Genomic DNA, 22,617 nt, shown 5'->3' on the forward strand with positions numbered 1-22,617 from the left:
TGACGCCCCTTATTTGTATGCGGCCGCGCGCCCGCCCGCCGAGCCGCCACGCCCGCGCTGACCCGCGGGCCGCGCCATCTGTCACCGCCACCGCACCGCCACCGCACCGCCACCGCCACAGCCACAGCGACCGACACCGCACCGACACCGCACCGACACCGCACCGACACCGCCGAGCCGCCGGCCCGCGGAGCCGCATTGTTCCCATTGTTCTGGGGTGCGGCCACCGAGGGTCCTCGCCGCCCCCCCTTACCTCTCCTAACGCGCACCTGTGACCCCCCGAGACTCCCCGTCCCTGTCCTGTTCGCTCTCTCGCCGCCACAAGCCCCCTCCTCTTTCCCCGGTTTTCGCCGGGGCTGTTGTGACACACGCACACACACACACACACACACACACCTGCCGCTCTGTCCTAACGCCTGGAGTAAAGGCCGGTTCGCTTTCCCCGGGTTTTCGGTGGGAATACTGCCGGTTAACGGAAAGTTGGGAAGAAAGACGCCGAGTGGGGCGGCTTTAGAGTCTTTAAACGCCTCGGCGGAGTTTGCAGACGCCGCCAAACCCTAGGGATGCGCTTTAAGGAGGGAGATAGACCCCTCGCATGATAGCTGTGGTACCCGCACGCATTATCCGGTATTTGTTCAATAAAAATAAAATTATTTTCACCTCTTGAGGCTTTAAATGCGAAACAAATCATTCCGCCCTGAGGAGATGGACTTGGAAGATAATTTTCCAGGTCGGGTTATTTCTAAAACGTTTCTCTCCTGTTGGTGACCTACATAGCCCGGGGCAGCAGCAGGGGACTCCGGGGAGGTTCGCCTTCTCGGTAATCAAATACAGAGGGCGACCGGCTACTTTTTGTTATGCCAAAGCTGGCCGGTTCCCTGTGGGAGGCGAGGGCCAGCAGCGCGGTGTGTGCCACCCGGTCCGGCGGGTGGGGCTGGAGCGGGGCACCCTCGGGCCACCGGCGGCTGCGGCCCTTCCCCGGGGAACAGCGGGGAGGGAAGCGCCGGCGCCGACCCACCGATGGATGGCCTCTGCCCGTGGAGCCTTCTCTGGCCACAGAGGCGGCCCCGGGCCAGGCTCCGGGAGCATGCCCGTACCCTGGGCGGCTGGGCCGGGCCTCCCGCCGGGCCGGCAGCCCCCTGGAGAGCGCGGCCCCATTACCGGGAGCTGCTGGAACGGACGCGTTTTGGAGGCGGTGTTCTCCAAACCTCGAACAGGTTTGGAGAGCGCAGGAGAGAGATGGGTCTGGTCAGCCCTGTCTCGGTTGATGGAAAATGTCCCTTTGAATGGGTCTGTCTGGGAATACACCCGGGAATGTGGGGCGCTGAGGAAACACTAGGCAAGAATATTGGGAGGAGGGCACCGGCAGAAAACTGGATCTCGGGGCGCCGTGAGAACTTTGGGGTGCTCGTGTGCTTCTGTGTGTGATGAACACAGTCATCTTCCCTGGGAGCAAGATAAAATCAACACGTTGTCGATTGGCAGGTAACTAGAGAGACAAATAAAGAAGCAGGCAGTCGGACAGTTGGCTTAAACCCGCCGAGCCCGGCTTGTCCCGTCCCAGTCGTGACTGGCGAGGGTCCCCGCGTGGCCGTGGCGGAGCCGGGCCGGCAGCTCCGAGGCGCTGCTCCGTGCCGCCCGTCGGGGCCGGGGGCGAGCGCTGCGCTGCGGGGGCACGGGGCTCTCTGCCGCTCCGCCTTCATCCTTCCCGCTCTTCCCGCTGCTTCGGCACTGCTTCTCCTCCCGATCTCGCAGGCAGTCGGCTCTGCCTGCCCTGCTCGGGCCGTCCCCTGGCTCAACGGCTCCAGTTTCCCACCTTCCCTGTTTCTCCTCTTCCCCCAGCCGCTTGATTTTATCGCTCCAAGCGTGCCTATTTTTTTCTCCCTGACCTACAGACTCCTCCTTCTCCATCTGGCTTCTAATTCGGCTTCTGTTTATTTTTCCCCCCGAATCCTTTGATTTTCTTTTCGCTCTCTATTTATTTTTCATGATTTTTAAATTTTTTCCTTTTGTCTTTTCATTTTCCCTTTATTATTTTTTTTTTTTTTTTTTTTTTCTTTTTTTTTTTTTTTTTTTTTTTTCTTTTCATTCCCTTTCCGTTTTCTTTTTCCTTACTGCCCTCCCTCCCTCGCTGGCTTCCCGCCCCCCTCCGCTCCTCCCGCGGCGCGGCACGCGAACCGCACGCGTCCCAACAAAGCTCCGTCCGGCCCGGCCGCCCCGCTCCCGCCTCAGCTGCCGCCTCCCGGCCCCTCCGAGCCCTGTCCCAGCCGGCCGGGAGGGGGGTTTGTTGCGGGGGAAGCGGCGCTGTGGAAACGCCTTGCAGTTGTCCGGAGCGCGAAATCCGCTCCCGATGAAAATCTCTTGGGTTTGCGGCATTATCTTAATTAAGATAATTGATTCATATTGCACCTGCGAGAGTGCGGGGAAAAGATGCCTCCCCAAATAGCTTGGAGCTATTGGAGGGAGGAAGCCGCGCTTATAATTGAGCGAGTGATTTACTGCCCCGGTAGCCCGGGCTGCTCCGGGCTCTCTCCTTTCGCTGCCAGGTTTCCGTTCTCCCTCTCCAGAGAGGCACCCACACAAAATACGAAGGTTATCCTGAATAAAAAAAAAGAGAAGGGAAAGCGTCTCTCCCCGCTGTCCCTGTGTCCCACCGCACCGCACCGCGCCGTGGGGCCGGAGCGCGGGGATCGGGATCGGGCTCGGGATGGGCCGGCTTGGGGCTGCCCGCGGTGCTCCCCCGCTCGCCCCTTTCCAAACGCTGCGGCGACAGGAGGGGACGGGAGGAGAGGGCAGCCCCGCTGCCCGGATCACCCCGAGCTGTGGCCAGCCTGCTCCGGCTGCCGTGGCTCGGGAATCACCGAGGGAGAGCAGCGCCCTGCAAGCAGCGCCGGTACCGGTTCGGTGCGGGGTGAGACCTCTTCGCACTTCGTAGCGTCTCTCTAGGATACAGTGTGCATCGGGGCTCCAAAACTGGTACGGGTGATTAAGGTGCCTTTGCTGCTCTTTCCCCCCTTAAAACTCAGCGTATTAATTTTATTGAGCCTTTCCCTGTTAGATAAATGCTGTTGTTATTTTAATTCTATAAATGTAAACTTCTATTTAGTTAATGGAAAATACATCACCACCAAGGTTTAATTATCAGCTTTTTAAATTACTCTTTTAGTCAAGTACACACAATTATGAAATCACAATAGATTTAAAATATAATTCAAATTGATTAAAAAAAAACAAATCAGAGAAGTACGTACCATTAAAGCAAATGTCTAAATTGTATTGGTAGGCCGGCTACCTCCTGAGCTACAGTTTAAATAGCGTCAGCACTCTTTGCTATCGGTGTCAAACCACCTCTGTTATTAGGAAAAAGGATTCTTATCAGAAGGGATTTAGATGCTGTTGTAACTGCAAAACCTAATTATTTTTGATCCAGGCATTTACCCCCAGAGTCCCACCTTGTTTAAATAAAGTGTTTTCTTTCCTCTTGAACAAATGCATTTCCATTTGAATTAAATATTGATAATTTGACCTTTTAGTTCCTTTACCTAATCAAAAGGAAAAAAAAATCCAAATGTAGATCCTAGTGCCTTGCCCTAGTGGGTCTTTCCGCTTGAATAGACACCGAGATTAAATGAGTCAAACTTCCTCTTTCATTGCACTCTCTTTGCACTAATTGCTTATGCAAAAATGCAGATTTGTATTAATTAGTAACTCCACTGATTAGTTCGGTGGTATTTTCACGTAATAAATCATGCTGCAGACACGATTTTTGGCACATCCCCAGTAGTGGCTCAGGATGCAATAAGTTTTCCATATTAAATAAAATCTTAGCCTAAATCTACCTTTTCGTTGCAGGTACACTGTGTACCACCTGCTGTACGCACCTGCTACGGGAAATTACCTTCTGTCCCTGGCAAGCCTCTTTCCTTGGTAATGCACTCCTCTTCACAGGGTGTAGACTTTAAAATGGGACACATGAATCACAGAATCAAAGAAGGAGAGAAATCTGATGTTATTTCTAACCCTTTCAAATGAATAATGCTCATTTTTAAGGGATGAAAGATGCACGTAAGATACATCAATGTAGATTTTTTTTTTTTTCCTTTTCTTTCCTATGCCTGGCCACATTTTCCTCTTTTGCAGCATCATTCGCTGTGTGCCCAAATTATCAAGCCCAAGCCCATTTTTATTTTGTACATTTCTTTCTCATTCCTTGAGCTGCAGAGGCTGAATTTGTACAAATATCACACTTGTTAACTGGAGCTCACATCTCAGTTGGATAGAGAGGCTTCAGCAGCAACAAGACTCCACAGCATCTCTAATGGTATCTACACAGTACCAAACCCATCCCCACTTGCCTGTGTCATGAAACCTCTACAAAAATCTCTCTAGATCACACACAGGCTGATGCACAGCCTCCAGCAGCTGAGATCTACATGTGAAAAATCTTTCACAATTCTTTCTAAAATGATCCTGGATATTACCTTTCTCCTGGCTCTCTCAGACTGACTGGTCTATTCTTCACACTGTGTCCTCAAGCAAATGCCAGTTGGTGCAGTGCTTGTTAAAAAGAATATGAGGCTCCAAAGGAGTATAAAAGATGATGACACTGGTGTCTTTTCCTAACAGGTGATACTTTCAAGGGCAGATTCTGACCAGTCTTTGTCTCTTTTCTGCTAAAACTCTCCCTCACATAAGCAGGATTGTTGCCACAAACATACTTGCAGGATCTGGCCTTTGGCCTCAGCCTAAGCAGAGCAATGGGGTGGAAGAGCACCAAACACAGGTGCCAGCAGATTATCCAAAGCTTTGCTGAGATTAAAATCTTGTCTCAATATGAGTTATTGCATATTCTCTAAATAGAAATCTCCTTAGTGGTGGCTTTAAAAGGTCTGCTTTTGTTTTCCTCTGAGAGAAAATAGTGGTGGAACCCCAGGCTGTGCACATAAAAGCTTATGCGTTTGTTCCCTATGGCCATCCAATCTGACATTTTGCCAACATTTTGCACTTCCTAGCAAAGCTATTGCTTCTGTTAGAGTTCCTTTATTGAAGAAAGTTAAAGCCAAAATGCTCTTAAAGGGTTATACACAAAAATGGTCCTGACTAATCTCAGAACATGGTTACTTGTTTAAGCAACATCCTGAGAACAAAACAAGAAAGGTTAAATCAATGATCCACAGGGATGGAAAAAGAGATTCAAATAATCATTAAATCTTATTATGTAATGCGGCTTTGTTTTTACCTCTTGGAGTGAGTTCACACCTGGATCTGTGCTTTGAGTGCTCCACAGTGAGCTGGGCACGATGGAGAATCATTTCCCATCACAGTTCAGTGTAACTTCTCAGCTGAAAGTCTTGCTAAGCACTTTAAGTGTTTATGAGGATATTCTTAGTAGACACATCACTGTATTTTAAGAGATTGCCTTCCTCTGCCGTTCCTGTTACTGCTCCCTTTTTACCCCCATGACTACCATTGTTACCTCACAACATTGTGTCAAATGCCTGAGAGTGTGTCACCACATGTGACTGCTTTTCAGAGATGCTCCTGGGACCTTAACTATCCCAGCTATGATTATCCCAAACTACACTGCCATGGTGTGCTTCTTCTCTGTTTCTTGAGGAGGTGTCTCAACCTCTAATCCACAAAGAACAGGATAAGCATTAGATAGCACACTTTCTTTGCCCTCTTTCACGGCAAAGATTCACAGAAAAAATGGTATCTTGTCATCCAAAAAAGCATTTTTGTTCTTATATCACTTCCTGCAGAGAGTGATTTTATTGCCTTTCATTGTCTGGGGACAATCTTAAAATTCACCTACAGGAGGTATGGATATATCAAGGACTAGGGCTGAAACCAAGCACAACCTAGACATAAATAAACTGCATTCATGTTCCAAGGACTTTCAAAGGCAAATACCCATGAGGATCAAAAATATGTCCAAACCCCAAAATATTTTATTGTAAGTTCTTGTGCAAAATGAACTTTCTGTGATCTTTCAGGAGGGAAGATGCAAGCCTGGGTGAGGTGCTCAGTGTCGGAGAACTGATGGCCGTGACTCTAAGTGACTGTGGGAGAAGAGTGGACAAGCTTGAAAAAAGCAGTAGGTGAGGAATGGTCTCCACACTGTAGCCTGTCAGGCAATCTTTGGAGAAAGGCTGGCTGTAGTGGAGTTCTGGCATGAGCAGGCAGTGATGCAACAGTTAAGGATGTTCTGGCTGGAGTAATCTTGCAGAGAGACATCCTTAATGCTGAGCTTTAGCCCAAAGCTCTGGGTGGGACTATTTCTGGGGTGCTGGGATGGAAGTTGTGTGCCACAATGCACACTCACTCCTCTCGTGTGCCAGGTAGATATTTCCTGTTAATTTGTGATGACTCATGCCCAGGAAAACATTTCTCTTTGCAAATCATCATCTGAGCCCAGAGAAAATTATGCCCAGTATGTCCTAAAAACCTATAGGTCTCTCATCTGGCTTAGTCTTTCTGTCAGAGTTTTTTTTCTCAGTGCTGAACCTTTGCTTGGTTTATGTGGATTCCCAAGAGAGGAGGAACATGCTTGTAAATCACTGTTTTCTCTACAACTGAGCTCCAGTTACATGCCACTATGATAATATAAATATTTACTCATTTTGTCCCTCTCACCCTTGCAAATGGATAACAGCATCTGGCTCTTTCTTAGTGGTCTATTGTCAGTTTGCTGGAGCATCCAGTTGTTTATGTTCACTTGAGCAAGAGAAATAACCCTGCTCTCCACTGCTTTGCAGAGTGGGGTCACTGCTGAAAGGGGGTGTTAAACCTCTCCTTCCAACAGGAGTGGGGAATTCTCACCTGGTCACCCTTCAGGTGTCTTGCAGATCTGTAGTTGACAATTTCCCATGTGAAGCAGTGGAGAAGAAATCTATGATTTTTGTACTTCTGTATGTTTATCCTCAGACTTCATGCTGTGGTATTTACAGAATCTTTTTGGCAACACAAGAAACCTCAAAACCAATGACAAGACAATGGAGAATGAGATCTAGCATTTTTAAAACTGACTTTTAAAAAGTATTGGTGGAAGCAGAAATACAGAGATGTATTTCTAAAATATTTATTTCAAACTATCATCTGTAGTCCTTCCGTATCCGTGTTATCTCTAGGTAGACTGATGCTCTGTAAAACTATCAGTGAAGAGAATGACTACATATTCTTTCTAAAATTAATTTAAAGTTTGCAGTTGTCCAGAATTGAAAAGCAACTGTCAGCAGGTTGTTTGTTTTTGTTTGATTTTCTTTTAAACTGGGGGGTCAAGGTTCACATCATCTCTACCTCCAATAGATTTGAACATCTAAAATGATTTATTATTGAAAAGGGTTGGCAATTTCAGTTGGTGTCAGGTTTACTCTGTCTCAAGTAATTTATTGTCCATTTCTTCTACTATAGACACACGAGTTTCTTGGATCACCTTGATTTCAGATTTTCTGTTGAAAGTTTGGGACAGTTCATTTCAGTAGGCACTGTGAACAGGAGGGAGCAGTAGTGAGGAGTCAGCCTGGCCGATGGTTGGCAGCACTGGTGTATTCCCACCCTGGATTAAGGACGGAGGAAATGGGCCCGAGTGTGACAATGGAGGTGCAAGTAGCGCTGGAGGGCTCAGTAAAAGCCATGTGGTGACTGCAGGGCAGTATGTCACCGTGTGCAGCTGGGGAAATGTAGCAGCTTGATGCTGCTCGGGGGGAAGGCTCACTCCCTCTGCCTACTGCTCTATTTCTCTCTTCCCTTTGCTCTTGTTGGTGTAATCTGCTCCATCCTCTGATACGGACCTGGTGTCCCTGAGACTCAGCTTAGAAAATTATTTTGTCACTGAACTGGCTGCATTGGCTCAGAGAAGACCTGACAAACACCTTCACACATGCAGGATAAGAAGCAGAAGCACACAGCCAGGAGAGAATTAGGACAGGGAGAGAGAGGGAAAAGGAATAGATGGAGACCCTCACTTTTTCTGCTGCAATGTGGTTCTGCACTGAGCCATCATGACTGGTGGCACTGCACCATTTTCTGCTCCTTGTTAACCTAGCTAGGATAGACCTGCTGAAAACATCATTACCAGGCTAGATGAACCTTTGATCTTGTCCAGATTTTACATTTACAGTATTTTGTCATTTTCCTCATTTTTAGTTTTGTAGGAATGGCAGAAGGGAAGTCCTGCCTATCCTAGTTTGGATCTCTGAAAAAACGATCCCTGAGAGGTCTTCAGTGAAGACTCCCTGGATGGCTTAAGCCCATGTCATCCTACCCATTGCATTGTCCCTCTGCAACGTGTTTCATTCTCACTCCAAGTTAACCCCAGTGTGTCACCTGTGCTCATTCACTCTGAAGAACAGACACACAATCCTGCTTACATCTACATTTTCAGTTTGAAGAGATGGAAACTTTCATTTATCTGGCAAATAGAATTGTTTTAGTCAGCAACCAAACTAGCAAGAAAATATCCAGCCAAATACTGATGTTCTCTAAGACCAGGTTGGAGGGAATTCTGTAAAAGGATTCACGGCAATATTTGGGAAGAAACAGACAAGAGTCCACATGAGCCTCAGAGAAGGAGGCATTCAGTGTCCATCACTAGTGGCACAGGACTTCATGCATCAGCCATCAGAAGTTGCTTCTAACAACCTTAGAGCTAACATTTATTTGAGAAAAAGATTTAGTATTTTCTATGAATTCTTTTACAAAGGATTGAAATTGTTAAATAGACTTTATGCTAAAGGCAACTTAAGCAAGGCTTTGCTTTGTTTTGTTTCCAGTTAAGTGCAAGAGAACATGTCTTCATTTCTTTGCATTGAGATGCAAATTAGAGATAATATTGTTGACCATTATGGTGAGGTAGAGACTGAAAACAAGCCTTTAGTGACATACAGCCATTAGAATATTAAGGGAAGCCAAAAATAATTGATCAGATATTTTGCTTCCTACAGGCAACAGAGAAGAAATGGAGCACCTGCTTGAAGTTCATTTGTGTGTATTACTGCTGTGGTGGAGAGATGGATGGCCATGGGGGCAGAGCTGCGCAGATGAGTGGGAGGAGTGGGGGAGGACGTGAAACAAGGTAACTTAGAGCCAGTTCTGTGCTCATTTGCCTCCTGCATTCCCAATCAAATTCCAAAATAAATTAGAGAAGATGAAGAATATCTCCAACTTACAGCAGCTGCCAGTTGCCTTGCACAATTAAAATGTGCAGAGAGGTACTGCTGTGCTCCATGATCTGCAGGGGCCAGGGAAGCTCGCAGCAGTCACTGCTGTGTCCTCAACAGGCCCCTCTGCCTGTCAGCCAGGACAATGCCATGCTCACACAGCTGCAGGAATCTGTCTGTGGGTGCTCTGTCCTGCTCTGGAATTGCAGTAATCTCTGAGCACAAATTTGGTTTTTTCTCTACCTCTGTCCTCAGTCCGGCTCAGCACATGTATAACTGAAAATGGCAGAGAGGGGTTGATGTAAAGTCAGCAACAAAGTGATTATAATGACAGTGACCCTCTTCTCTTTTGCAAAAATTGCCTGTTTTTTGTGGTAGAGAAGATGGAGATGCCCTTTTATTGTGTACTCAATAGAGCAAATTGCTATGATATGATGAAAATAAGAAAGCTAACTCCCCTCAAAAAAGAAAAAAAAACAAACAAAAACCCAAAACAAACCAAAAACAAACAAAACCTCCCTGTCTTCACATTTCCATTTATTTGAAAAAAACCTCTTTCTCCCATATTCTAGACATGAAACAGTAATGCTCTTTGTGCTCCATTTATTTCCATATAAGTATTTTCATATATATATATATATATATATATAATATATATATTTCATATATATGTATATATCTGTGTGTACTGGAGGATTACAAAGCATGGTACAAATTATACAATTCATACACACACAAAAAAAGTATCTGCCGCTAGATTGTGTCATTCTGTTTAATGAATTGACAGAAATAAATATCTATATTGACATTTTATCTTCTCAACCCTCCACGAGGCTCGGCTCCACAGTCGGTCACCCTGCCGGTCGTGCCCACCAGAAGATGGCACTGAAGAACCTGTCCTACAGACAGACCCGAGAAGGCAAAAACGCAGATTCACACACCGGCTCTGTGCTTGTCAATACGAAATAATTCCAAAGGTATCTCTCCTCCGTAGTATTTGCTTTTAGGAAGGACTTAAGGCTTTGTTTTTTTTTTTTTTTTTTTAAATTTTCTTCTCAAACATGATGAAGAAGCAGCTAAAAGGAAACCAGCCACAGCACCTAGCGGATGCCATCTGGGTTTGCCTAGTGAAGCACATTGTAGTTTTCTCAAGTCCTACAACACTGATAAGCTTTCAAATACAAGATCTTATGAGCAAAAAGGGACTTTTCCTCATATAATTATTATTTATAACACCTGTTATCTGAATAAACAATCAGTTCATTCAAAGTTATTTTGAATAGGACTATAATTGTGACTGAAAAAAGGCACTTTAGCAACTTAATGTGGAAACTTTTTTCAAACTTCAATAAAAAATGCGAAGGATTTTCTAGTGACATGAACATTTCCACCATTTAAACTCTTTTCTGGTATATACTAAATATTTCTTTGGATTCTTGAAGAATTTCAGTAAATTCTTGCTCCTGTCTTAAAATGCAGAACGGTGTTTTCAGATAGGTTCCCACTATTGAATGACAGCCGAAGAGATGTAAATCTTTCAGATTTAGCAGCACAGACATGAGAAAAAATTAGCCATATATAACATTTTTTGGCTAAAAGTCTAGCTACTTAAGAAAATGTAGAGAATACAAGATGGAAACTTGCTCACATCTCTTTCTCTCCACTAGCTGTTACTTCTCGTGAAGATTGATGAAAATGTCTTCAACACGATCTAAATGGCACTTACGCCTCAGGGTTCACTTCATGTCTTTTGATGCGTCCCTGATCAGGCTTTGTTTTGGGAGGTGTGATGGTATAGGACCATTAACCGTTACCAGTAAGTGCTAATGTTAATTACATTAAGCACAATCCTCCAGTTGGTCCATCTGTTACTCATTTTTTATGTGCTACCTATTATTGTTTGGGGTTTTCTCTGTGCTCCGGGAAGATGTCTTTTAGTTTTCTTCTTGTCTTTATTTAAAATATGTTAATTTATGTATGCCTCGATTAAATACTTAAACACATTTCAAATTTAGCTTTCATTTTCTAGGGATTTAAAAAATATTATTTTTGCCTGTGGTTTTAGTTTTTAGTTATGGTGTTGCACCTGAATGTATAGCTTAGTAAACCACTTCGGCATCTTGTGTTTCATATAGTGTGCATCTTGAAAATGATCAGTGTCATATCTTTAGATGAATTTGGGGTTTTTTTTCTCACATTTCAATATCACAGTTTGTATCTTTGCTATCACTGTGTGCCAATTGCATAGGTTTCCGTTTCCCTCGCTATATTTCCCTTTATTTTTCGGGTAATTCTAAACTGAAATTTGTATTTTCGGTACTATTCACCTGCTGCTTTACTTCTGGTCGCGCTCAGCTATGCCGCTGGCTGAAGGCGCAGGGCAGGGACAGGCTGCTGATCTCTAGCTCTCGGCCCGCAGCGCTTCGCGCACCACAGCTAATTACTGCAGAGTCATGAGCCGACACAGAGCGGTCAGATTAGGATTTAGATAATTGCGGTGTGTTTAAAATGGGGCTCCTGGCTGGTGCAGCCGCCTGCCGGCAGCGATGCGGGGCCGGCGGGCGCGGAGCCGGGGCAGGAGAGGCAGAGGAGCGGGGCAGGGGCGGGAGAGGAGCCGGGGAAAGGACGAGAGAGGAGCCGGGGCAGGGACGGGCAGAGAGCCTGGAGAGGAGCTGGCGCGGAGCCGGGGCAGCAGAGGGAGAGGAATCGGGTCAGGAAAGGGCGAGGTGCCGGGGCAGGAACGGGCGCGCAGCCGGGAGAGGGACGGGCGAGGAGCCGGGGTAGAAAGGGAGAGGAGCCAGGGCAGGAACGGGAGCGGAGCCGGGGCAGGAACGGGAGCGGAGCCGGGGCAGGAACGGGAGCGGAGCCGGGGCAGAACGGGAGCGGAGCCGGGGCAGGAACGGGAGCGGAGCCGGGGCAGAACGGGAGCGGAGCCGGGGCAGCGGCGGACCCGCAGCTCCCCCTCCCGGGCAGGGCGGACTCGCCGCCCCGGGGAGGCTCCTCCGCCAGGCCCCCTCTGCCTTCGGCTCTCTCAGCCCTTCCCTGCCAGCTCACTGCCTGGCAGCTGGACAATGTTACAGAAAATCTGAAAAACTGGGTTTGGGATGGGTTTAACCTGTAAATCTGAGCACGGGGAGAATTGGAAAACTCAAGTTTGGGACTTTGGGGTCCTTTTCCCTCCCACATCCAGCAACTTTCTCAGAGTTAAGCAGGAAACTGGCCCTGAGAAGCAATTTATTCATAAAATTTGAGGTTTCATAAAACAAAAGGTGGGTTTGAGGTTAAGATTCAGTTTAGGATCTGGAAAAACAAGTGTTGCATCAGCAGGATTTCTGCTGGGTTTGCAGAGCCACAGGATTGATATAGCCCAGTGTTAATGTCTTGTCAAACTCAGAGCAGCCATAGGTGTTTGGGCACCCACAGGCTGACAGTTAACACTAGGTTTTGGAAAAATGTATTTTGGAGACATCTTACTGGTTATATGTGAGGTAAGGCTGCAAGTAAGTAGGTCTGGAAACATGTAGTGGTCTCATTCAAATTACCTGAGCAACAGGGCAGTTCAGGACAGGCAGTTCTGGAAAATCAGATCTCAGCAGCAGCTTCCTGTGGTGACTTGAGATGTCCTCCCAAACAGTCACATAGGAAAATAATTGAATACCTTTATTCTTATTTTCCACCTAAGTCTTGTGTTACCTCTTATGGGCTTACACTTACAAGTATAATTAACGGGACATGGAATACTGATCAGCACATTTCTCTCTCCTATCTGTAAGATACTCTGAGTCAAGTTCAAGGCTGGGTTTTAATGATTTATTTCTATTTTGCAGGAATTGTAGGTGATCTTGAGCTTTGTAGAAGTCCAAGAGTAAGCATAGCACAAGGAGTTAGAACAATAGGGTTCACAGATTGATCTCCCCTGCAATGTTTGGCAAAGTTGCATGAGATCACTGGAGACTGGCCTCATGAATCCGGTGCCTTATTCTTAATTTTCAGTCAGGAGTGGTGTTGCTCTGCTTTTGTGAAGGCTTTAGGGGAATATGAGACAACTAGGACTGTAGGATCAGGTTTATGTGTTCTTGCAAGGTCCCCTCAGAGAGGAGAAAGAGCTGGTACAAAATGAAGGTTTCACCTGGAGTTTTGTATAGCCCTCCTGGAAGTTAGGGTCAAGATTTGGTTTTGGGTAGCCATACAAATAAATACCAAGCTGAAGTTAGGAGAAGCTAATGTGATATTTTTCATTTTGGAGTCACTTTAGCAACAGTTTATCTTATCTATTTAAGGGCTCTAGTTACAGAGTAGAGAGAAGTAACATGCATTTCAAAGTGCACACAGGGCTAGTACTGATAGATGTGACATCCTTCAAAGTAGCCAGGAGTTTCTGGGCTTTGGTAGGGACTAGTGTTAACGAAATTCTGCAGAAGCAAGTTAAGATTTGCAGGTTACTTCAGGCTATTAGATGACGCCTGTTGCAGTTAGCTAGGGATCTGTAATGATGGATTTAAAGAGTTTAATTTTTTGGGCAGCAGGTGGTGCCTGGTCACCAGGATGCCGCCGTGGCCGTGAGCCGCTGGGCTCGCTGTGACCCCGCTGCTCACCGGGGCTCTCCGCAGCACAGCCGCTGCCACTGCAGGGCTTGTCCTTGTGCAAATCACCCTGGAAACTAGCATTTGCTGGAGGAGGGAACGGGAATGTGGATACGTTTGGAGCAAATCACGACCAGGATGATTGTGATAAGGCGTATCAGAAGTTAAAGGAGACAGAACTCTCCCCCTGCAGCTGGGAAGATGCTGACATGTCCGGCCTAAACCTGTCTATGAAAAACAGGATGGGGAATCCACATCCAGAAAGCACACACACACACACAAAGATCAGCGGGTGCTGGGGATTTCCAGGCTTCTGTAGACATCCATGGGGTGGGCACCCCAAGAAAAGTGCTGAGTACAGTGGTTTCCAACTGACCTTGCTTGGCCACAGCATTTTGAGATGGGCGTTTGACTCCAATTTCTCCTTTCCATTGCCATGAGCTATGATAATGTTTTCAGACTTGCACAAGAGACTTTGTCCCATTTCAGAAGGTGACATAATTAATCAGAAGGACAGGGATGTCCTCCTGTGGCAGCTAGAGCAGTTCCCAGCCGAGCACTGGCTGGAAGCCGTGGTAACATGATGCTCTGCCTTCTCCCACTCTGCCAAGGAAGAGATGCTCAGCAGGGGAGGGTGCAGTACTGGCACAGGCATGAACAGCAGTGTGAAGCTGCAGCCAGGCAAGACAAATTAGGAAATGAAAATCATGAAACAATAGACAGTGCTTTACTGTCAAAATGTGCCATGGAAATAGATGGGCTGTGAAAGTTTCTTTGTTTTAGTATGCCTCTTCATTCCTGCTGAAGATTTTAATTTTGGATCAGAAAAACAAGCTCAAAGGAGTAGAAGGATACTTCTGTGGTTTGTCTGGGAAGTCTGTAAAGGCATCTTAGATAAATGCTAGCAGTAAGGGACTGACAATCTAACAATGCTTGGAAACAAAAAAGTCACCAATTATATTTTTTGCTTACTATACCCTGAAAAATAGAAGCAGTGGTGTCACCGAGATGCAGTCCCTGACAGCTGCTGACATGGCAGAGGCAGGTACCTCTCCTTTGGAGCCGCTGGCCATGCTCCATCTCCTGTGACCAGAGCCCTGAGGGAACACCCCGGCGTGTCAGCGTGTGCCCAGAGCATGTGACGCTGGACTAGCAGGTGCATTCGGGTTCCCTCCTACAGAGAAGGGAGTTACAGCTACAAGCTGTACCTCTGACACATGTGTAATAACATAACACTCTCAGAAAAGAGAAAGATTTCCTCTGAAGCAGCCTGCATTGGCAGTTGCCATGGGCTGTGTCTGTCCCTGTAACACACAGCATTTCCCCTCCCATGCTGAAGGCAGTGACTCCTGCACACCTTGCAGCTTATGGCAGCAGATGAGTAGTTGGGGGTGTGCTTGTGCGTGTATTGTTAACAAACACAAATCCATTTAAATTGTTGAGAAGTTTTAAATCTAAATTTTTATTAAAATTATTCCCTTGTTAATTGGAAATATATTTTATTTTCTGAAAATCCTGATATTACCTTGGCAGAACTTAATGGATTTGGGCTCTTGGAAGAAGCCTTACAGGTTTCTTTGACACTGACAATTTTCAGGACTGATTTTCAAAAATTTTCAAAATTAAACTGTTTTCATTTAGCTGGTTAAAAATATTTGCCCCTGCAATTCCTGTGGAAATTGGATATTTTCCTGATATGTGGTGTTTTCAGTGCTGACACTTGGTGGTGCTGCAGCTAACAGGTTCATATTTTTCTGCTGCTGTTTCTCTGCTGTGACTTGTTTACTCCTCTCCTCCATTTGCCGATATGCTTGGGCCGCCGTCGAGGTCCCAGAGAAAAAACTTTATTCACATTCCTGAGGACCCATTTTTCAGCAGTTCTTAAGTTAATAATACAAACTGGAATAACAACAACAACAACAACACAACTGCATTATGGTGCAGTTTCCACAACTGCAATTATGGTGCAGTTTCCTTGCAAAGTGCATAAGCATCATTCGAGTGAAGAAGTGCAAACACAGGCAAGGTCCTGTGCTGATAAGCACCAGCACAAGGGGGAAGCTCCAAAAAGGACCTCGAGAGATCATGGAGTCTGCATGAAGGAGCAAGGATAGCTGGAGCTCTGCCCAGCTTTCTATGGAATACCAGTGTAATTTTTATGGGAATGCCTCAAATGCTCTGATGTGTTTTACACACACGTCGCCCACGTGGGATCCTCGCGCGAGTGAAGGCAGAGGTGAGGCACGTGGAGTTTGGGTGTTTCAGCCTGAGAGGCCAGAAACAGTCATACATGCCAGTGGACAGTGCAACTGGGATTTTGGCTTGTTCCAGCATTTCTGTGGGGCTCATCTGTAAGTCCATGGGTGCCAGAGGAACTGCAGGACTGCATTGCTTTGCTCCGAGACTCTCCAGGTTTTCCTCCTGACACCCCAGAAGCTTGGCATGCCCACTGCCTTTCCCCCCCAGAGTCCTCACAGGTGTTCATGGCATTAAGGAAAGCACTGCAGGTGATCCTGGCATGATCCCAGCAAGGTTTTTCTTTTGGGAAGGAGGTGCATTCCTGCATGGCTGCGATGAAAAGCTGTCTCTGTTCCCATCACCACAGGCTCAGCCCACCACCTTTGCACAGCTCCAGACTCTGTTTCAGACAGGAAATAACCCATAGGGACAAATTACCTTAATTATTAGGACAAAGATTACTTGTTTAAGTGCAGAATCTTAGTATTAATACAAGAAATAATCAAGATATGTTGTTGTAATTAAATTGATTCTGTTCTTTCCTCCCCAAAGATTTCCCTCTCAATCTAATTTATTATTTGGTTGGTTAATCAGTATTAAAGACCCAAAGCAATGTGGTCCACACATGATAAGCATGACCTAGAGCCTGACTGCTGTTATGGGTTTCCTGGGAAGTGCTCAGGTTTCAGGCTCCAAAAAACCAATTCTGTAGCTGACAAATTGCAGTGAACACACACGGATGGAAGAAATAAGGCTCCTGCTGAAACAACAGAGACACTCAGCTGATGTGGAAAAAAATTGTCTGCTTAGGCAGGAAAATATATTCTTACTTGGTGGTTCTGTGTGGTGAAAGCCTCAAAACATATGGGATAAGTTTTGGACACATTCTAATGCTTTTTAACATGCGAGCTTAATGCATCATTTGTCTTGATAGTAAAAGTGAGCTGCTTGTCACAACCTGCTGCTTCACAAAGGCTTGTTTTACATGCAGACTTTGGATTTGGGGCAGAAAAGGAGAATTATGAGCCAAAAGGAAAAAAAAAAAAAAAGATATGCCATTGTCAAATTATGAATGGGAGAAATTGGAACATATACCATACACCACCATAAACTCAAGCTCTCAAAAGAAAAAAATAGGGAAGAAAAAAGGCTGGAAATTCCCTTCATAATTTGAACATAATTTTATTTTCTTTTTTTTTCCCCAGAAGAAAAATATGTTTGTACCTTTACTTTTTTTGGCTTATTTTTATTGCAGCTGTTATTCCCTATTTTTCTTAATATTTGAAGAATGGATATGTTTTCTAAGAGAAAAAAAAATTGTTCAATCTTCACCTGGGGAATAAAGTTTGTTTTCCTTTGCACTATGAGGTCTGTTCTTTTTACCAAGGGATTATATTACGTGTGATTTTCCCCTGGAAATTCTAGAGAAACCTTCACTCTTTGGGAATGGAGAGAGTAAAATGTAGTCTGTCTGACATATTGAAATGGTTTTGCTGAACTCTTCTTCAGAACTGTGCCCCATTTTTTATTTTAAATCTGCTTTAAAACCAACATCAAACATTGCCTGAGCTCTTATTTCAGTCCACAATGTACCTAGTAACTTGTAGGTCATTAATTTACAGATGCACTTGTATATCCTGTTACTCCTGCTGAAACTTCCTTACCATGTCATGGGAAAACTCTAGGAGGATTTGACCACTATTCTCTAAGAATACATTTTCAGAATTAATTCCACTACTTTTACTCACAGAGAGATATATATCTGTTAGGCACAGGCATGTATTTCTTTCTTGTTTTCAAGACTGTCTTCTTTAGTCTTCCCAGTGGATTTGATATAGACACTCCCTGTTCTCAGGGTAGTTTTTCTCTCACAGAGTTGGATTCAAGCTGGACCTTGCAAAGGAACCCAAAGCCACAAATATCATGAAGAAAAGCAAGCAATAATTATTTGTACACCTTGTACCCTGTGCATACCTATCTTATCCCAAATCAAGCAACTCAGCAGACAATAAAAGCGGATGTTGCCAGGATCTTGCTCAGCAAGAGTCCTGAGATGGCCAAGGTTCTTCTGCATTTTCCCGGTGCTGTTACTCTCTGTCTTGGTTGGGGATGCTCTGGAGACAGCTAGCACCTCCACCTGGGTTTGGGTGCAGACAGATTGTGTATTTGCCTTGTTTTGTACACACTGCTACGCATATCACTGAATTGATTATTAAAAATATTGGGGAAGAAAGTAATCTTTGGGAAAGATTGCATGCTTTTAGATTTAAGAAGGTGAAAGCCATATTAAAAATATATTTTTATTGGAGAACAATGATATGAGATAGCAAAACCAAAATGATTCAACCCACTATGAATGAGACCTGTATATCAAAAGGTAAGATTCATTGTGAATGAAAAAAAAACTTGCCTTAAACCACCACTTAGTTACTGAATATAAAATGTATGCACTCAGATTTAAAGATGACCAAGATGACCAAGATGACCAAGATGACCAAGAAAGAGTTTGAGAAGGACCTCAGCATGAACCTCACGGTAATATTCTACATACAAATAATTCTAGTATTATAATGGTGCAAGTCTCCTTGCAGAATTAAAATAATACCGGGTGTTAGCACCAGCTAACTCACAAAGCAGAAACTGACAGTGAAGAACGAAATCTTCTCCCATGTCAGATTAAGGAGACAGTGGGAATTGGATAATCCCATTCTGAGCCAAAATGAACACTCTCTGAGGAAGTTTTGCTGGCTGGCAGATGATGGATACGGTGGCATGATCCTCCCAGGAAGCACAGCTATATCCAAATCCTCCTTTCTGCACCTTCTGCATTCCTGGGTGCAGTGGCCCAAAAACATCTCTCTAGGTTGTGATCCCCTTGCCAAAGCACAACATTTAAGATTCCACTTTATTCCAAGCTTTCCATGAAAGATATAAGAAAATGCTTAGGAGGTCCTGTGCTTGTATGGGTGTGTAAGAGACACCCTCAGCTGTGGGAGCAGCTCTGGCAGCTGCTGACTGACAGACCCTCACTGTGATTGCAGGTCTAGCCTCTTACTCCTGCAAAATGAATACCTGTGGGATATAAGATATGTTTTTCATGTTGCTGGTTGTTATTGGGTTTTTTTCCCTTAAAGGTAATTTCTGGCCTAGCCCCATGGTTCAAACCATGGTCAACATCCTCAGCACATATCAATGACTGAACTGATTTTAATAAACTATTCCACATAAGTAGGAGAAATGTGGTGTTAAATGTCCTGCTCCTCAAGACTTCCCTCTTGCTTGGATACAATGCTCCTAACCAGAGCTGGAAGTAAAGCAGTTGACTAAAGTATGTATGGCTCAGATTACAGTGTTTGCCTCCTTCAGACCGTGCCAAAGCAGATGGGAATCTCTACAGAGGATTACTCTATTAACTGCAGCACCACTATTTTCCCATTTAACTTTTTTAAAAAAACCTTCTTTTGTCTTATCTGTGTACCAATAACCTAAAACCTGACTTCCTGAGGTAGGTAATATTACAACTTCACTGAGTGGAGCCTGTGAGACACAGAGCACAGTCTGACTGCTTCATCAGTGAACTGATGAGCTGCCAGAAGCTTTTGAGAGAAAACTTTCCTTTGAAAGCTGTTTTGATTATTTTTGCTTTATAAATACATATAAATGCTAGATCTCATTTGCAGGCTGCTAAAGTGCACAAAGGGATCGTGGCCAGATGCTTGCTTTGTGCTCTGGCTGAACCTCATAAACAAGCTACAACCCTCAAAGCAAATTTCGGGTTATGCATCCTGCAGGAGGTGTATGCCTGCTCTGCTTTAAAACCATACACCGTGAGAGTAGATGCTACTTTTGGCTTTCCTCCCCTAAACATTTAGTTTGTTACAGCTTAAAAATAAACGTTTCAGTCTTTTATCTGTGCTGTGCTTGAAGCATGTAATATTTCTGCCAGCAAAATGAGATAACAGTGAGCCATGACTGAGGGAACAGCAAATAAGAAGAAGACACAAGTTGATCTGTCCTTATGGACTTATGGCAGTGAATTACAGCTGCCAGTGGGATGTGCTCAAGAACAGCTGAGGCTGCCTTACACCCTGTGAACAGCCAAAGGGCATAGGGGCACCCAGGTTCTTTCATGCAGAGCATAACCTGGGTCTCTGTGGGGAACTGTGACTGGTACATCTCTCCTCCCCACAGCTGTCCCATTCTCCCACAGGAAACACATCTGAGGCCTGGTTTAGCTTCATCCTCCAGGAGCTGGGCTGGCAAAGCTGCCAAGTCCCTTGAGCCAGCAGCAGGCTGTGCATGGCAATTCAGCCTTCCCCAGGCTGAATGGAAGGAAGAGGTGGTGTGTGGGGAACACCCAGTGCTGCTGGAGCAGGGGGCTGTCACAGTCTGTACTCCCTATCTCATGCAGCCTGGCCATTGGGAGGCTGCTCTCAGGAACCCTCACTGGAGGGAATTAGCAGCCTTTGCTTCTGCTGCTCCCCTTTGCGTGCAGTGTCTGTGGTGTCAGATGAATCCTAGTTCTGGGGCTGCTTCAGGGACTTACATGATGTGTGCCTGACCTCAGCTCCTCTGGCTGTTCACCTGTGATTTTCCAGCCTGCCTTTCCTCAAGCTGCTGTGCAAAACAGAAGCTTTACCCCCTGAGGACTCTGGGTTTGTGTCCTCCAGAAATACACATCTCACCACACATCACCTGGGCTGCTGCTGCTGCTGCCCATCCTGGCCCTTCTAGGGAGGTTCTGCTTGTCCAGTCTCTGCTTCTGCTTGGTATTCTTAGCCAGAGACACTTTCTGGAAAAGAGCAGTCCTATGAGCAGTTTTCTATGGATTTACTTGTGTGTATTTGAGTCTGCTGAGCTGCAAGTTCGGATTAAAACATTTTTTTTTGTGAGGAGGGCATTCAGAGCCTCTCCAGAGTGGCCTCCTGAGTTTCTAGCAAGCGGTGGACTCTTACATCACATCTCTTGTTGAGGTCATTAATAGGCCTCTCCCCTTTCCTGTGAAATGAGGGAACTTAATTTTATGTCTTCTAAATGGGGCAGAAATAAGTCAGAGGCTCAAAAGCAGCTCGGGAAGGAGAGGGAAAAGGTGATGGTGAGCACAGATCCTGGTTTCCTTAGGAAAACAGCCCAGAAACAGGATGAAGGTATATATAGAAAGAGGTTTGCAGTTTTATCTCCTTTATGATAAAGCAGTGCCATGGAAAGTAGCTGGGTACAGGGAAAGTGGCTTTTCAGGACGTTAAGTTTCCTGCAGTGTCCAAGCGGGGACAATGTGTTTTTTAGCTGGGTAAAAGAGCTGTTTCAAAAGGCCTTTCCTCCCCTCCAAAGCCTCACAGCCCCTCCTGTGTTTCTGAGATTGCATCTGGAAGGAAACAAAAGATGCAAACACCAGACCCAGCGTGCTAACTGAAAAAGATATTTTTTCAGTCAAGCAGATGGTGAATAGAAACCTGCCATAGCAACCAGCTTACGCAACCCTTCCCAGCCCGTGTGTGCCTGCTAAATACAAACTGCCAGATAGAACAGCGAGATAGAGCTGGGCACAACAGCCCCTGCTCTTAAAACACTGACCCCAGGAGCACACAGAAATTCATAATGAACTCGTGAAGGAGACATAAAAGTGCAAACACGGTGATGTAATCTGAGCGCTGTTCCAAGACGCTACAGTTATGGCTTCTGTTCATTTGTAGGGCCCCCCAAACCCTGTGAATCAGCACCAGAGACATGAAGGAGCCCTCTGTGGGAGCACGAGTCAGCCAGAGTGACAGTGGGGGCTGCTGGAAGCTGCACAGGCTGCGGCTCGGCTGGAGGCACGGGAAGAGAGAGCAGGGCAGGCACCACCTGGCTCTGCTTCTGGGCACAGGGAAACGCCGCAGAAGGAAAGGAGAGGAGGCAAAGCTGCAGGTGGAGGGAAGATGGTGAGGCTGCAGAGGCCATGAGGCAATAGCCACTGTGAAGATGGCATTGCCACAGCCAGGTGCCACAGCACTGTGCAGAGAGCGAGCCACTAAAGCACTTTTGGACACGCTGGTCCCAGGTGGACTTCAGATGGCACTGAAAGCCAAGGCACAATCCCTTTGGCTTGTCCTGACTCCTTCCAGCAGGATGGTCAGGAGATACGTGAGGACGAGGGCAGCTGAAGGAGAAGAGGCAGCCCAAATATTTGTCCATCTCCTATGTTATGACATGTTAGAAATTAATTATGGGATTAATTGTTTACCAGAAGGACCTGAGTCATAAGACAGGATTTACTGCTGGATGGCAGACAACTTCAGCTGGGATCTTCAGTGCATTATGTTCTCTACCTTCTATTTATTCAGGCCTCACCTAAAAATTGTGGGTATTTCAGAGGATAAGTGCTGTTCAGTGCAGCCTGGTTTAGCTCATCTGGATCTGTTATTATGTGCAGACAAATACATATAAAGTTTGAATTTTTCTGAGGTGTTAGAGGGTATTTTCTATTGATTGGATAACAGGATCCAGTGTGGCAAAGACTGGCATTTGAGTTTTAGATACTCTGAAAAAACCTATTGATTTTACTGCTAGTTTTCTAACTCTCACATTTTTTTCCCCTAGATTTAAAAACTTTTATTTAAAACAGTCACTTGGGCCTCTCACATGGGTTGCATATA

The sequence above is a fragment of the Pyrgilauda ruficollis genome, unplaced genomic scaffold, assembly GCF_017590135.1.
Source record: "Pyrgilauda ruficollis isolate IOZ18807 unplaced genomic scaffold, ASM1759013v1 scaffold3, whole genome shotgun sequence".
Lineage (NCBI taxonomy): Eukaryota > Metazoa > Chordata > Aves > Passeriformes > Passeridae > Pyrgilauda > Pyrgilauda ruficollis.